This window comes from Amphiprion ocellaris, chromosome 17 (assembly GCF_022539595.1).
Source record: "Amphiprion ocellaris isolate individual 3 ecotype Okinawa chromosome 17, ASM2253959v1, whole genome shotgun sequence".
NCBI lineage: Eukaryota > Metazoa > Chordata > Actinopteri > Pomacentridae > Amphiprion > Amphiprion ocellaris.
The window spans coordinates 10,689,358-10,704,759 of NC_072782.1; the positions used below are offsets into that span (position 1 = coordinate 10,689,358).

General features: G+C 37.3%; 1 long non-coding RNA gene across 6 annotated transcripts; it reads left to right on the plus strand.

Annotated features, from left to right (window-relative positions):
* The first annotated feature begins 392 nt into the window (after positions 1-392).
* On the plus strand, positions 393-6,396 carry LOC129350907 (uncharacterized). Of its 6 annotated transcripts, none has more exons than XR_008604491.1 (4): positions 393-494; positions 2,337-2,437; positions 4,177-4,521; positions 4,623-6,396. It is a non-coding gene; the product is annotated as an uncharacterized LOC129350907 (long non-coding RNA). The 6 variants fall into 6 exon arrangements; XR_008604486.1 differs by having other exon boundaries at positions 419-494; positions 1,231-4,300; positions 4,364-4,521; XR_008604488.1 differs by having other exon boundaries at positions 2,337-4,521.
* The last annotated feature ends 9,006 nt before the right edge of the window (positions 6,397-15,402 follow it).

The window sequence follows — 15,402 nt, forward strand, 5'->3', positions numbered from 1 at the left end:
CATGTATTTGTAGTAAAACATGAGTTAAAACATCCTACTTTTGGATCTAGAACTGCACAAGCCGTTCATTTTCAGTCACCTGACGAGTTAAACTCTCCTTTTTATGTGAGGTTGAAGCAGAAAGTCTGAGTTAACAAAGAAAGTTGTTTATAATTTGCGATACCTGCTATCTCTGACTGAGGCTTTAGTTTTTGTAGAGCCGATTTACATGTAGAAACTTTGTTCAGGAAGATTTCTCAGTAGCTCAGAGGACAGGCTGCTTTTTACACAACCTTGTAAGAGAATGTCTGTCAATGCTTTCAGCAGAATTTAGAAACACAACACTTCCTAAACAGATGTTTTGAAGCTGTGAGGTTAAATCAGTGTGTTTGTTTGTGGTCTTTCTGTTTCTAGGTTGAAGCTGAATTAGTGAGGAAGACTCCTGCTCCTGTCATCTCTAAGCTCCTCACACATCTTTACCTGCACATGAGGAAAATCACTCCTGTAGAATGCAGGTATGTTTGTCATTATTATAAAAAGATGTTGCCTGGTGACCTGTCAGAAACCCATTATACAGAGTCAGCCAAAATAATGTTTACACACATCAGGAAAAGAAAAACTTGCATAAATATTTCAATACCAAATTTATTCAGACATCACGAGATTAATAAAAGTTATCTTTGGCCTCTACAATTACAAGAGGTGCTCAAAGTGGTGGCCACTGGCTTCCAGACATTTCTGTTGTGTTGTACACGTCACTTGTTGATGCTCCATTCATGAGGGTAAAGCCATCTGTTGGGAAAACATCGTACAACAGGACACAGAGTTATCGGGATTTGATCAAACTTAGAAAGAGGAATCTATATGTATAGAAGTACTTATACAAATGAAATATTTTCAAGGTTTTTCTTTTCCTGATGTGTGTGTATCCATTTTTTGGCTGATTCTGACTCTGAACTTAATAAGAATAAAACTGTCATTTAATTGTTGCTCTGAAAGCTTCTTTAGTGAAAACCAGCTGGTGTTCTGCTTTGAAACAAACTGCTGTTGAGGTCTGTGTTTTTAGGTTTATCCCCACAGTTTCTGAATGAACTGATAGTTGTTTTTTTTTCCTGATCAATGTGGACGTTATAATTGATGGTAACATTTACTGATCATATAATCAGCATGACAGTATAACAGTATAACATTCTGACCACCCGACTAATACTGTGTTGGTCCCTTTATGCTGCTAAAACTCCTCTGACCCAGTGGTTCATCAGAACCTCTGGGGATGTCCTGTGGATCCTGTGGATCCTGTGGGTTGCAGGGTGGGTCCTACCTAGACCAGGCTGATCCTGGACCATCCCACTGATGCTCAATCAGATCTGGATGTGGGGAGTGTGGAACCCAGGTGAACAGCTTAGCTCTGTCGTGTTCCTCAGACCACTCCTGAGCAGTTTAATTTGTCCTGCTGAGGGTGGCAGCTGGCATCAAGGACTGCTGTTGCCATGGAGACTAGGGGCTTGTTTGTCCTGCAGTGTTTAGGTGGTGGTACATGTCAAACATCCACATGAACGTCAAGGTTTCCCAGCAGAACGTTGCATTAGAACAAGATGATGGATGTTGTTCTCTTCAGCTGTCAGTGGTCAGAATGTTGTGGCTGATCGGTGGATCTGTCTGCCTTTACTCTGACATCCAGAGTTATACAAAAGTGTAGTATGTGTGCAGTGCAGAAGAGATTTACTTTGTTGTATGCAGTTTTTTTTTTTTTTTTTTTTTTAAAGGGAGAGCATTTTTTTTATCCACCTGAATAAAGACCCAATCTTTCCCTTCAAAGGATAGTTAATTGTTACTACGGCTTCCATAGTGGTCCCATCAGAGAAAATCATATCCATATGCAGATTTTTATCAATTCCAGGACTGGTTCAGTAAAGATTATAATCATAAGTACATCAGATAATTCTTAGTCGCAGTTGGAATTTTGCAGCCTGAGAGATGGTTGAGAAGGTTTGCAGTTCTTGTTTTAGCAAAATATGTTATTGTACATGAAATTATCTGCAAACCAGCAAAGTGCATCAGTCTGAGGTATCTAAAAGTAAATAAGTAAAGAAAAATGCTTCTAAAGCCAATAATAAACAGAATATTTTGAGGGAATATTCTAAAAAGGAAAGAAAAGCTCCATTCTCACTCATCTCAGGATAAACTGTCATTAAAATTGACTTTAAATTTAGCTTCAACACAAGATAAAAACATTTACTTTCATTACTGATGTCAAGTTTTAATAAAGTTCATGCTACTTTTATAAAATGATGAAAGTGAATAAATTGTATTTCTGTGATCTGTGTTTGATTTCTGTCTTTTCTCCTGTCATCCAGATGTTCAGAGGGAGATGATGCCACATCTGGTCCAGCTGATGGAAGGTCTTGAAGTTCTCTGACTGGCCTCGACTGAAGATGGTCGTCTCACTGGATTTAAGGTTCAGATGCTCAGTAACAAACTCTACCAATGAGCCAACAGGGAAGCTTTAGGTTTATTAAATGTTGCTATGAAGGTTTCACTGTTTTTCTTTGTGAATGCAATGTGCTCCAACTGAAACTTGAAGTAGAACTTAGAAGTAAATCCTTCCATCTGAAAGGATTTAGTTGCATTAATAACCTCATAACATTCTAATTTTTATTCCAGTCTTGGTTGGAAATAGAATCTCTGTATTGATTTAGGTAAAAACTGAACTTCACAGCATGTTGAAGCAAAACAACCAGATGAAAACTGTGATGGTGTTGGATTGTCAGACCGTATTGTTGCAGCTCAAAGCAGCTTTTCTAGCTCAGTTCATTCTGACATTCAGCTATGAATCAACACAGCAGATGGTGATCCATGCTGTGGAAGTCTCACATCTCCTGATTTAATGGAGCTGCTTTGCACTTTTTACACTGTTTATTCACCAACACTTTATTTAATCAAAGTCCCATCTAGTTTTTATGAGGAATGTGATGTTTTAATTTCTCTGTGAATAACTGCAGTCTAATGTAACAGCTGGAGTTGTAACATCTGTCCTGATATTGATCATGAAGTATTGATCATGAAGTATTGATCAGAATACTTATGGGCAGCAGTCATCCCTGAAGTTTTACATTAAAATCTTTACTTGTGTTGTGAACTTTGGTAAGAAGCAGAAACTTTAGCGTTCCATGGATACATGAGTGTTAAATTCTGTCCATGTTTCCATTCTGGGAAATGCAGTCCAGCAGATGAGTTTGTTTTTACTGCCAGCTACCATTCAGTCTGAGATATTAAGAATAAGTAAATGTGCATAATGTGGAAATGAACAGATTTTATTTTTATTTATTCCTACAGCTGCTGCACGGAAAGTTCCAGAATGTGGAGGAATTTAGTCTCACAATCACAGACAATAAATATTATCTGAAAGTCAGGTTATTGTTGTTTATCAGCACAATACAAAAAGATTCGTGTTAAACATATTCCAGTTAAAACTCTAGAATATCGTGATTTATGTAAATTTACCTCAATAATATGAATGTTCAGGTTAAGATTGTGCAGTGATATTTATTATGTAAGTTTAGCTGATTAAAGTTTATGACTCTGCACTAAAATATTATTTAAATTTACATCATTATTATAATATTTACGGTCAGACCCTACAGTATTGAGATTAAGAAATAAACTATTCTATAAAATGTAAATACACTGAACTCATTTGAATATATTTAAGTGAGACTCTACAATATTATGACACAAATCTATCTAAATCAAAATTTTAATCATTTTCACTCCAAACATTTACTGGACTGATTTAAATATTAAAATCACTCCTTTCTAATCCTCTGCTGTACATTCAAACCTGAGGCCTTAAATGGAAACACACAAGTATCTGATTGAAGGAACTTCTGCAGAGTCCTGGTTCCAGAACATGATGATAGAATTATAGACAAACTTTAACAAAAGCTGTCTGAGAGTTTACAGGTTTTTATGTTAGATTTCTTCAGTAATTTAATGAGTTATCAGCAAAAATCAAGTGTTCATTTGATGAACTTCATTTCCTAAAACATCCAGAATTGGAGCTCATATCTTTGGCAGCTGTAAAGTTTCTGCTCCTTCAAAGTTCACAACACAATGAATGAATTCCTAAAACACTCTCAATGCTGGAGAGCATTTGATGCTGAAGCAGTGATCAGTTTTTCTGTTTCTTCTCTGGAGATGCACAATGAGGGACGTCTGCAGAGACTGAGAAAGAGTCTCACCACATCCTGACATGAGGAAAAAGACTTCATTGAAGACTACAATGAGAAAAACTATCAGACAGCAGACGGCTGCATTCAAGGTGAGCTCTGAACATTTGATCTGGAACAGGAATTCAATCACGGCAGCATGAGCTTCATTTCAGTCTGTAGCTGCTGAATTCATGGATGAATCATCTGGCACTAGAGAGGAAGACCATCAAACATCCACATCAGCTGATGGAGGTCCAAGAGTCTCACCCAACAAACAACCTACAGAGTGAAGACCTCAAATCTGATTGGACGGCCTCCTATTCAGCCACATGTATGAACAAATGCCTCTAAGCTGATTTGTTTTCTAAAATAAATCTAGTTTGAGTCCTAATCTATGCCTGTGTGTTTGCTTCTTTACACGGCTGTTAACAGTTTAGGCTGTTAGATTGTTCCAGATAAGACAAGTACAAGATTCTTCAGAGCCGTTCTACCACGAGCCTGACAGGAAGAACTCCAACAGCTACTGAATGTTCCTGTGGTCCCCTCAAGGCTACAGGAGGAGCCCTATGAGGACGAGCCGGTCCACCTGATGGAGGCCAGTCGCTGCGGTTCAAAGCCAACACCGACTACGTGGACTTCTACTGGACCACATGGAGGCCTTCAAACCGGACCAACAAGTTCAGCGACTCCCCGACTCGTGGGTCTGAGGATGCTGCCGAGCCTCGGTCCAGCCGGCCTCCTGTCTGTGGATGTTTGAGTGCTGAGAGGTTTATGGATGCGTGTGAACGTGTCTGTGTTGAAACAGCAGCTTTTGACTCAGTAACACCAGGAAAAACCAAGAGCTCCTTTATTTGTGACTTCCACTAAAAAAAAAATGATGAAAATAAGTTTGCCAGGGTTCTGACTGATAACAGATTATTAAATAATGAAAATAATCCTTTAAATATTCCTTTAAACAGTCCATTTAGGTCTACATTTCCTTTACACTGACTGCTTGGTATATGTACAAGTATTTTGGGTGGAATATACCATTAAGCCTGTTGTTCAAGGGTTCTTCTGGGAATATACCATTACACCAACCTTTTAGGTAAATGTTCCAGGATGTTGGGTAGAATATACCATCAGATAAACCTTTTAGGTCTACATTGGAAGATTTTAGAGTAGAATATTACTCCAGACCATCCTTTAAGGTGGAATACTCCTTTACACCAAGATTTTTTGGTCTACATCGAACGATTTTGGGTGGAATATTCCTTTGAATGAACTTTTTAAGTTTATGTTCAAGGATGTTGGGTGGAATATACCATCAGACCAACCTCCAAGGTCTACAATAGTGAATTTTGGGTGGAATATACCATTAAACTCACCTTTTAGGTCTCCATTGGAGGGTTTTAGGTGGAATTTTCTTCCAAACTGTCTTTTAGTCTACATGTAAGGATGTTTAGGATGGTATATTCTTCCAAACCAACTTCTCAGGTCTACATTTCAGGTGGAATATTCCTCCATACTAACTTTTTTGGTCTACAATGAAGGTTTTTTTCCAAATCACCCTTTCGGGTCTATATTTGAGGTTTTAGGTGGAATATTCCTTTTAACCAGCCCCTCAGGTCTCTTTGAGGATTTTAGATGGAATACTCAGTTAAACCAACATTTTAAGTGCATGTCCAAGGATTTTTGGTGGAATTTTCCTTTAAGGTGGATGTTTAAGGACCTTGTAGGTGGAATACTTCCTGAAACCAACCTTTTAGGTCAACATTCAAAGATTTAAGGTGGAATATTCCTTTAAACCAACCTAAATTTCATGTTTTGATCATTATCAAGTGAGAAACCTCAATCCAGACTCCTCATAATGACGTTTGAGATTTATGCTGCTGTTATTTGTTTAGTCCAGACAAAATGACAGAAATCCACAACTGTAATTTTATTTCAGGACTCGGTTATTAAATGTCAAAACAATCCATGTGACTCTAAAAACTCAACAGCTTTACAAACTCTAAGATTAAACTCTCCAAGGATCCAAAATAAGTTGAACTTCTACATGAGAACTTTAATTATTCTTCATCTACTTCCTGAAAAATTTGGTCAATAAAAAAGAGAAAAACTAATATTTTCAGCTGAACTAAAGACAGACTTTGGGATTTTTCTGCTCACATGTTGTGTTGTAAACTTACTCTTTCAAATAAATAGCCTCCTAACCCCCTGGAAACCAGCGTTTGTCCTGTTTTTGTGTTGCTCCTCGGCGACCCTAGACAGCCGGGTCCTAATGTTTTTTGAGCAACACACCACACTATGATGTTTTTACAATGATGGTTCTACTATGAAACCAGTTTGACATGTTCAGGCGTTCTTTGTGTGAAAACTCAGAGATTTTAGGTATCAGAAGGTGGTTTTCAACTTTCTTTGTTAACTTTCTGCTTCAACTTTAAACTAAATTTCCTTCACTAACCCAGCCCTCTGGACTTCCAGTAAGCTGTGTTCCTATTGGCTGTCCAGGTGGCTGCTTGGTGTTATCAGGAACACCTGAGCAGCTCAGTGTCTTCCTGCTTTATTGAGCTGCAGACAAACATTTCCTCTGCTTCTCTTCACCACTGAATCGGGTTTGGCTCCATTGCTTTAGTTTGTTGTTTAGGCATTGGCTTGCAGCTTCCAGCAGTAAAATTGTCTTTAATGTGTTTCTTGGTGTATTTTAGGGCTTTGTACCGGATAGTTGTCTTGGTAAATGTGGTTGTTTAGGCACAGTTAGCACCTGGTGCTAATGTGTGCAGTGATTAGTGGGTTTGATGCAGCTGAGTTGTGTCTTTGTCTTGGCTGTAGTGAGTCTGTAGAGGTTTTTGGTCAGACACATTCTGTATTCTTGTTTGAGAACCAGCGTTGGTTGTCCAGAAGGTAAGAGTTCCTGTCCTGATTCTCTGTTCTCAGAGCTTCTCTGGTAGGCTGCAGGAGACTTTAGCGTTTGGGTTGTACTAGTTTGGTTTTTGTACGGTTTCATTTGGACGACTATCTTGAGGCCCCTCCATGTGGTTTAGTGAGGTTTTCTGCAACAGTTCTACAAAGCAACCTGCAGCAGAAGAGACTGAGAGTTTTTAGGAAGTTCTGGAGACCAGACTTTAGAGCAACAGAAACATTTGTCAGCAGTTTGAGCAGGAGAAGATGAGCTTCAGAGTAGAAATGAGACGGAAACCTTCTTGACCCGTGTGGTGAGGTCATGTACCAAGAGTTTGAGCAGGTTGTGAAGAGTCTGTAGTTCTTTGGTCTGAAAGCACAAGAAGAGTCGACTCATTAAAGGAGAAAACAGGAGATACTGTTGGTTCTTCTGTCACTCTGCAGTTTCCAGTTTCCTTAGACTGAATATCCAGTTTATATTTTAAATGATTTCCCATGTGAGCCCAAGAAGACTTCAATAAACTCCCTCCATCCCCTGGACACAACATAATCTATTACCATGTTAAATTTATTTATTTATTTATTTTTTTATTAGTGTTTTTGAGTTTTAATCCTAGTTTTAGCGTAGTTTTTTTCTCTTTGCTTGTTTAGTTTTGTCATCTGTGTAAAAGGTGCTAAACAAATAAAGTTGAATTGATAAACTGAATAATTGACTAACTCATGATTGTGACAACAGAAGTATTTTCATTGTGATTTAAGGGTTTATTTCATTTGTAAGGTTGGGGTTAAAATCTTGACAGAAAAAGAAGATTAAAGAAATAAACTACATAACAAAAAGCAATTAAATCAAAGGGGGAAAAAATTAATACAATAAAACGTTAAAAAAAATTTTTTTCAAAAAGTATTTTTTAAATGTTTTCTCTGTAATTTTTAATAATGTTATTTTAAAAACTTTGTTTAATTTCATACTTACATGTTTTGTATTGTGTTTAATTATCTAATTCAATATTTTGTCAGTTTAATAAAATGAAACATTAAATACAATTAAATGATATTCAACTGACAAAATATTGAATTAGATAATTAAACACGATACAAAACATGTATGAAATTAAACAAAATTTTTAAAATAACATCATTAAAAATTACAGAGAAAATATTTTAGTAAATTAAACATTAAAAAAAAAACTTTTTAAACAAGAGTAATATTAAACATTTTAAAAAATACAAAACATTAAATTAGATTATTAAACCTTTAAAAAGACAAAACATTTAATTAAAAAATTCAATGTTTAATTAGAAAATTAAATCTTAAAGACAATAAAACTTCAAATAGGAATTAAACAGAAAATACAATGAATCATTTAAAAAGAAAATTAAACATTAAAAGGTGGTAAAACATTTAACAAAGATTTAATCGAAAAATTAAATATTGGGAAAGAAAAAAAAATTTCAAACTAGCCGATAAAACATTTGAAACAACAATTAAACATTAAAAAGACAAAACATTTCTAAATCAAATCAGACATTAGAAAAGAATAAAAGGTGAGAAAAGAGCAAAACTAAACATTTTAGAAGAATCAAACTAGAGACAAAAAATTTGAAAAGACACCAGTTAAACTTTAGAAGATCAAATTAAGCAGAAGAGACAATAAAAGGATCAAAATGAGCAAAAACAGATAAAGGGATTAAAGCGTTTTCTAGTCTGAAATGAAAACATCGAGTTGTTTCTTCAAACATTTCCTCTTTCTATGTTCTTGGTTTGATTGTGGACAGATTTACTAAGAACTCATTTAAGAAAACTGCTTTCCAGATAAAGTCTACTAGTAGCTGAAGGCATTGAGCAAACTGTTGCCTTCTGATCTCCACAAACTTTACTGTTCAGTGAAGAGAATCAAAGTTTGTTCAGGATTTCTAAAAAACCCACAGGTGAAGGTCTGAGAAGAACTCAGATTGATGGTCTAAATGTGAAATCAAGACCCATGGTCACAAGTTTTAAGGCTTCTGTTGACCAGAAAGTTCAAACGAACAGAGAAGTACTGAGAAACTTTTAAGATTTCAGTCCTCAGACTGTCTAAAGGTTCAAACTAACAGAGAACTACTCAGGAACTTAGAGGATTTCAGTCCTTGGACTGTCTGAAGGTTCAAACTAACAGAGATCTACTGTGGGACTTAGAAAATTTCAGTCCTCAGACTGTGTGAAAGCTCAGGTCCTGAGGACTCGGGAGGTCTGGAGGCTTGGAAAGTCTTGGAAATGAGGGTTCAACCCTCCAGCACAAAGGCTGAAGTCCAACCTCCTGAGAAAAACGGTCAAGTCGTGACACAAGTTAAAAAAAAAACTCGAAAACGACAAAAAATAGAAGATAAATGCGCAAAAAAAAGTAAATTTAGTATCTGAGCAAGTAGCTCAGGGGATAAGAAGACAGACTCCCAACTGGAGGGTCGCAGGTTCAAGACCCACCACCGGCAATTTTCTTTCTTTGTCTTAGTCAGAATTTGGAGAAAATTTAAGAACTGTCTGGTCTTGAACCAGCGACCTGCAGCTCTACAGGCAAATCCTTAACTCACTGAGCTACAGATCAGATGAAAATAAAATGATTTCGTCGTCCCTTTGTCATCGTAGTTTCCAAGTGACCACATGGGTGGAGCCAAGGCGGAGCCTGGGTGGAGTCTGGGTGGAGTCAGGGCGGAGAGTAGGCGGGTAGGTGGGTGGCGGCCTCCCCCCTCTACTCCCCCACCTCCCCCCACCACCCACCACACCTTCCCCCGCCCGACGAATTTTTTGAGTCTCCACGAGTTCTTCGAGTCTCGACGGGTTTTCCCGAGTTTCTGGAGTTTCCACGAGGTCGGAGGTAGAACAAGTTGTCATGAAGAGATGTTGGAGTCGGCCAGGATGGACTGACTTTTTACAGCGACTGGAAGACCACTAGAAGAGCAGGTCTTTAACCACCATTCATAAAATCCATGGAGTCTGTTCCAGAGAAATGAAGGGAGGTCAACTTTTATCAACCTCCATCCAGATCTTCAACTTGATATCTTTACTTGGAGATTTTTAGCACCACGAATCTTTAGTATCACACTTTATTATCATTTATTAGGACTTTAATGGAATCCACCAGCAGATTTAGATTTTGTTGACAAACTTTATTCTTGCTGTCGTGGGATTTAAAACTCTTCCTTCTATTTGACCTCATGTTTATTAGTTTTAGTGGAGAAAGTTATTTTAATTGTCAATTAGTCTCTTAAAAATCAAATAATAACTTGGATTGGTCAAGAGGTTTAAATTTCTTACTTTGTCATATTTTATATATGACAAAAGAATATAAAAATAAAGCGTCTTGAGACAATTTGACCTGTAATTGGCGTTGTATAAATAAAATTGAATTAAAATTGTATGTATCTTGTAATGGAGTAATTCAGGCATATATGTTGGAAAACAAATTTTCTTTGTCCATTAATCTGTTGATTGTTTTCTCCACTAATTCATTTCTTGTTTTGGTTTATAAAATGTCAAACCCAAATATATTCAGTTTACTGTCATAAAAACGAAAAAGATTTACATTCATGATGCAGGAATCAGGCAGTTTTTCACTTTTTATCTTAGTTTAGTCAGAAAGATAGCTGATAATGTGTGAATTGTTGTAGCTTTTGAGTCGTAAAAGGTTTTAATCTTTGGGGCCGAGTGTCAAAAAACATCTAGAATCCAACATCAACAAAACACTCAAAGATTTGAACCCCATTAAAGGGAAATCCATCTTTTGCATGACAATGTCTAATTAAAGGACATTTATTTCCAACGTAAATGTGTGATATTCATCCTCTGGAGCTTTCTCTTCACATCGTCTTCCACTTGGACTGGTTTGGTCGGGAGCATGTGCAACAAACATTTGAAAAACTGCACTTTAACATCAATGAATGACACTGAAGTTTAATCTCTACATAAATGAGACTGAGTCTGGATGTGCTGCTCTGTCATTAACTCCTAAGTTTAGGGAAAGTTCAAACAAAAGAGGACAGTTCAGATAAGACTTGAGAATGAGCCAATTTTGAACAAACACCTCAGACTTTCTGAGCTTCAGCACCTACAGCAAGATATTTTAACAAGCAACTCAAGAGATCCAGAAGTTGGAGAGAGTTAGCTTTAGCTGAGCCAAAGAACATGTGGGACGCTAACCTAGCAAACATTTCAGACTTTTCTCTGTGAATTCTGAGAAATAATTTCCTATTTAATGACAGAGCTACACATCTTAACTCAGTGTCATTAAAACAGACTCTAATTCAGTGTCATCCATCCATATTAAAGTGCAGTTACCCAAAATGTTTGTTGCATGAGCTCCAACAAAACCTGTCCAGGTAGAAGGCCACTTTGACAAACAGGAAGTGGAAGATTCCAAGCAGATTTATAGAAGGGGGAACCGGACTGTACTAAGTGTGGTGGAGTATAGAGGGGCGTTTTGTGGGTTTTTAAGGCTGATAATGATTATTAGAGAGACATTTGGAGTAGATATTCATTTGCAGTTAATGAAAGTATTTATTAGAAGAACTTAGAAGAACACAAACTCTAACAGAAAAGTTTGTTGATACGTTTTTGTTTTGTTTACAGATGTTAAGTTAAAGGAGTTTTACTCGTGACGTATAACCAATCAAATCACTCCAGAAGACAGAGTGACCACAGGTAGATAAAGGTTCAGAGCCAAAGTAGCGCCATTTTTAAATTTAATTATTACCGTAAATCAGTAAAAAATAAAATACTTTTAATCAGTAAATCAGTCGGCCCACAATTACTACAATTCTACAATGTATGTCTCTTTCCTTTGACTTGTTATTTGTACAATATACGATGTATATGATGGTGTTTTTTCATACCAAAGGCTTTACTATGATGTTTTCTAAGAGACATATGATGCTACTCTGTTTGTTCTGGCTCTGGGCCGCTGCACTCCTCCTCTGTTGTTTTCTGGATTGTACTCAGCTGCATGCCTTCGTCCACCCGGCCTCCGTTGACTTGTCCCGCCTGCCGTCTCTGGAGCTGAAGCTGGATTGGAACAGACCAAAGTACAGTCCAATCACGATGCCAGCTGCCTCTCAAAAGGCTCCTTCATCTGGCAGGTGGTGGTACTTCTCCTGAGGGGAAGCTGAGCTGGCCCGGCAGAACTTTGGAGATGTGTTCCAGTGGTTGGTGGAAGTGTGGGGAGATAGAGAGGGACCTTTGAATTGTTCAGAAAGGAAAACAGGGAATCAATTGGTAGTTTTAGTTTTGGGTGCGACTGCAGTGTGTTTTTGGGTATTAAGAGGTGAACAGGAAGAGGGTTTTTTTGTATTGATTATCTTTTACTTTGTTCCTGGTTGGAATGTCCATCAATGTCAACATGAAGTTCACTTTTAGTTCTGTTTATTTATTTTTATTTTACTAACACCCATTTCCTTTTAACCCCCTCACCTGTTGTGTTGTTGTAAACTTACTCTTTCAAATAAATACTCGTCTAACCCTCTGGAAACCAGCGTTTGGACTGTTTTTGTGTTGCTCCTCACCTACTTCAGACAGCCAGGACAAAACAACGTTTTGTGGACCAAAGGCTATACTACAACGGTTTTAGAGCAACATGCTATACTATGACATTTTTTGAACCAAAGGCTATAGATGATGTTTTTTGGGCGACATGCTACTAAACTATGACGTTTTTTGAGCCACATGCTATACTATGACGTTTTTTGGGCGACATGCTAAACTATGACGTTTTTTGGACGGCACGCTATACTATGACGTTTTTAGAGCGACATGCTATACTATAATGTTTTTAGAGCGACATGCTATACTATGATGATTTTAGAGCGACATGCTATACTATGATGATTTTAGAGCGACACGCTATACTATGATGTTTTTAGAGCAACACGCTATACTATGATGTTTTTAGAGCGACATGCTATACTATGTTTTTAGAGCGACACGCTATACTATGACGTTTTTAGAGCGACACGCTATACTATGATGTTTTTAGAGCCACATGCTATACTATGATGATTTTAGAGCGACACGCTATACAATGATGTTTTTAGAGAGACATGCAATACTATGACATTTTTTGGACGGCATGCTATACTATGACATTTGTTGGGCGACACGCTACACTATAGGCTTTTTAAATTGAGATATTACTATGACGGGTTTTTTTTGTTTTTTAGCAACATATAAGAATTTGAACAGTTTTAAAAATTACTATACTTTTACTTGTGCAATGAAATATTATTCTATGGCATTTTTTAGACAACATATACTCTGATGTTTTCTTGAATAACATACTATTTTGATAATATACTGCACTATGACATTTTTTGAACCACATATCATACATGACAATTTTAGGCAACATCCTATCATTTTGCACTTTTTGAACCACATAATAATCAGTTGGGTTTTTTTGCCGACATGCTATACTATGAACTACAGGCCATACTATGTTATTCTTGAGTAAAGCATACTATACTTTGACATTTTCTGCACTACATCCTATACTATGGCGTTATACACAGAGTGCTTTGGTTACATGTTGATTTATAATCTAGATTTTTTTCTGTTTTGTTTTTTGACAGGATTACCACAGACCTGACCGTGAACACCGTTGACACCCACCTGAGGGAGACGCTGCCTAAGATCTCAAGGCTGCTTGGTCATGGTCTTTCTGGTCCTGCTCCAGAACGCCTTCATCAACTACGTCTTCTTTTGAAGAGGCCCTCAGATGCTGCAATCTCTGACCTTCAGGAGGAACTGCTACTTTCACTCTGTAATGAGACGGTGGTTATTTTAAAGACCCAGCTCCTGGCGGCTTTGAATGAAAGTTTAACACCCATCAAAACGGAACTACAGACAGTTAAATCTGAGCTGTCGGTCAGTATTTCAAACATCAAGTCCGACCCGGCTGCCCTAAAACACGCTGTGGGTGAAACGGAAACTTCACTCTCCACATCACCGACGACATCGTCACACTCCAAAGCAGAGACCTGTCTGCTGAACTTTTAAAAGTGGACTATAAATGTGAAGAATGTGAGCAGCAGCAGCCTGTGAGCAGCCGAACAGATGTGATCAGAAAGAAGTCATTTTCTTTTTTCTTTTCTTTCTGGTTGACTTGATGCTGTCAGATGCAGATGTTGGAGCTGATTCTGATCTTTCAGGATAAAAAGCTGCTTTTCCTTCACAGACTTTTCAGGAAATTATTCTCTCAGGTTTTCTCTGCTATTTATATTTTTATTATCTGTGATTATTTCATTATTTATTGTAAAAATAAAGTTTGAGGCATAAAGACTCATTTAGTTATTTTAATCCTGAAATCTTTGATGAAGCAGAACTAAACTTCCATTTTCCTTCTTGTACTTCTGATACTAGAACTAAACGTATCTTCAACATGGATCATCTGCTTTTCATGCATCAGCAGCAACATCACAACAACAAATGAGACAATTTTCAACAAATTGATGAAACTGATGTCATTTAAAACTATCAGAGTCTGTTTTAGTGTCAAATTAAAGCTGATTACTGACAACTAGAACATTAACGTTACTGTTTTAATCACATTTAAGTTTCCTGAACGTTACATTAATGTCAACCAGCCACAGTTTTATGAACTTAATGAACCACATTACAGGAACACAACACACTTCAGCTGTTTACATGAAACTCAACACATTAGCTTGATGCTACGTTAGCTTTAATCAGGCTACCACTGAGCAGCTAGCTCGGTTAGCATCGCTAACATTAAAGCTAATATTTACTATGCTAACTCTCTTCTCTGGTCAACACACACTGAAACAAACTCCACCAACATCTGGAGTGCATGGCACACATTACATCTGACACTAAAGCTGCATATAAAGTGCATTAAAAGCGGCACCGATACGAAAATAAACATTTACTTACCGAACTATTAGAGTCCTTTCAGTGTCTGCTGGAAGAATCAGCCGAAGGTAGAAAACTGGTTAAAACAAGCCAACGGGCAGGAAAACTGTCTGTGGAAAATGTTCTGCTGCTTCACTGATAAATAAACCAACAGTTATCATATCAGAAATTAATCCAAACGAGGAGAGCAGAGTCTCTGCTGCCTCCTCCATAGGACCTGTCAATCATTCCAGACCAGACTGTCAATCAAGTAGTCCCGCCCCCTGGCTTCGCAAAACTTTAACGCTCTATAAAAAAAAATCAATATTGATTTATTCTAAGATCGGCCACCTGATCTCTCATTTTGACCATGAAAAATAACGAAAAAAAAATTATATCCAGTCAATGCACCGCACTCTGTTTGGCTCCACACTTGCTGATGACCACTTCCGGTCT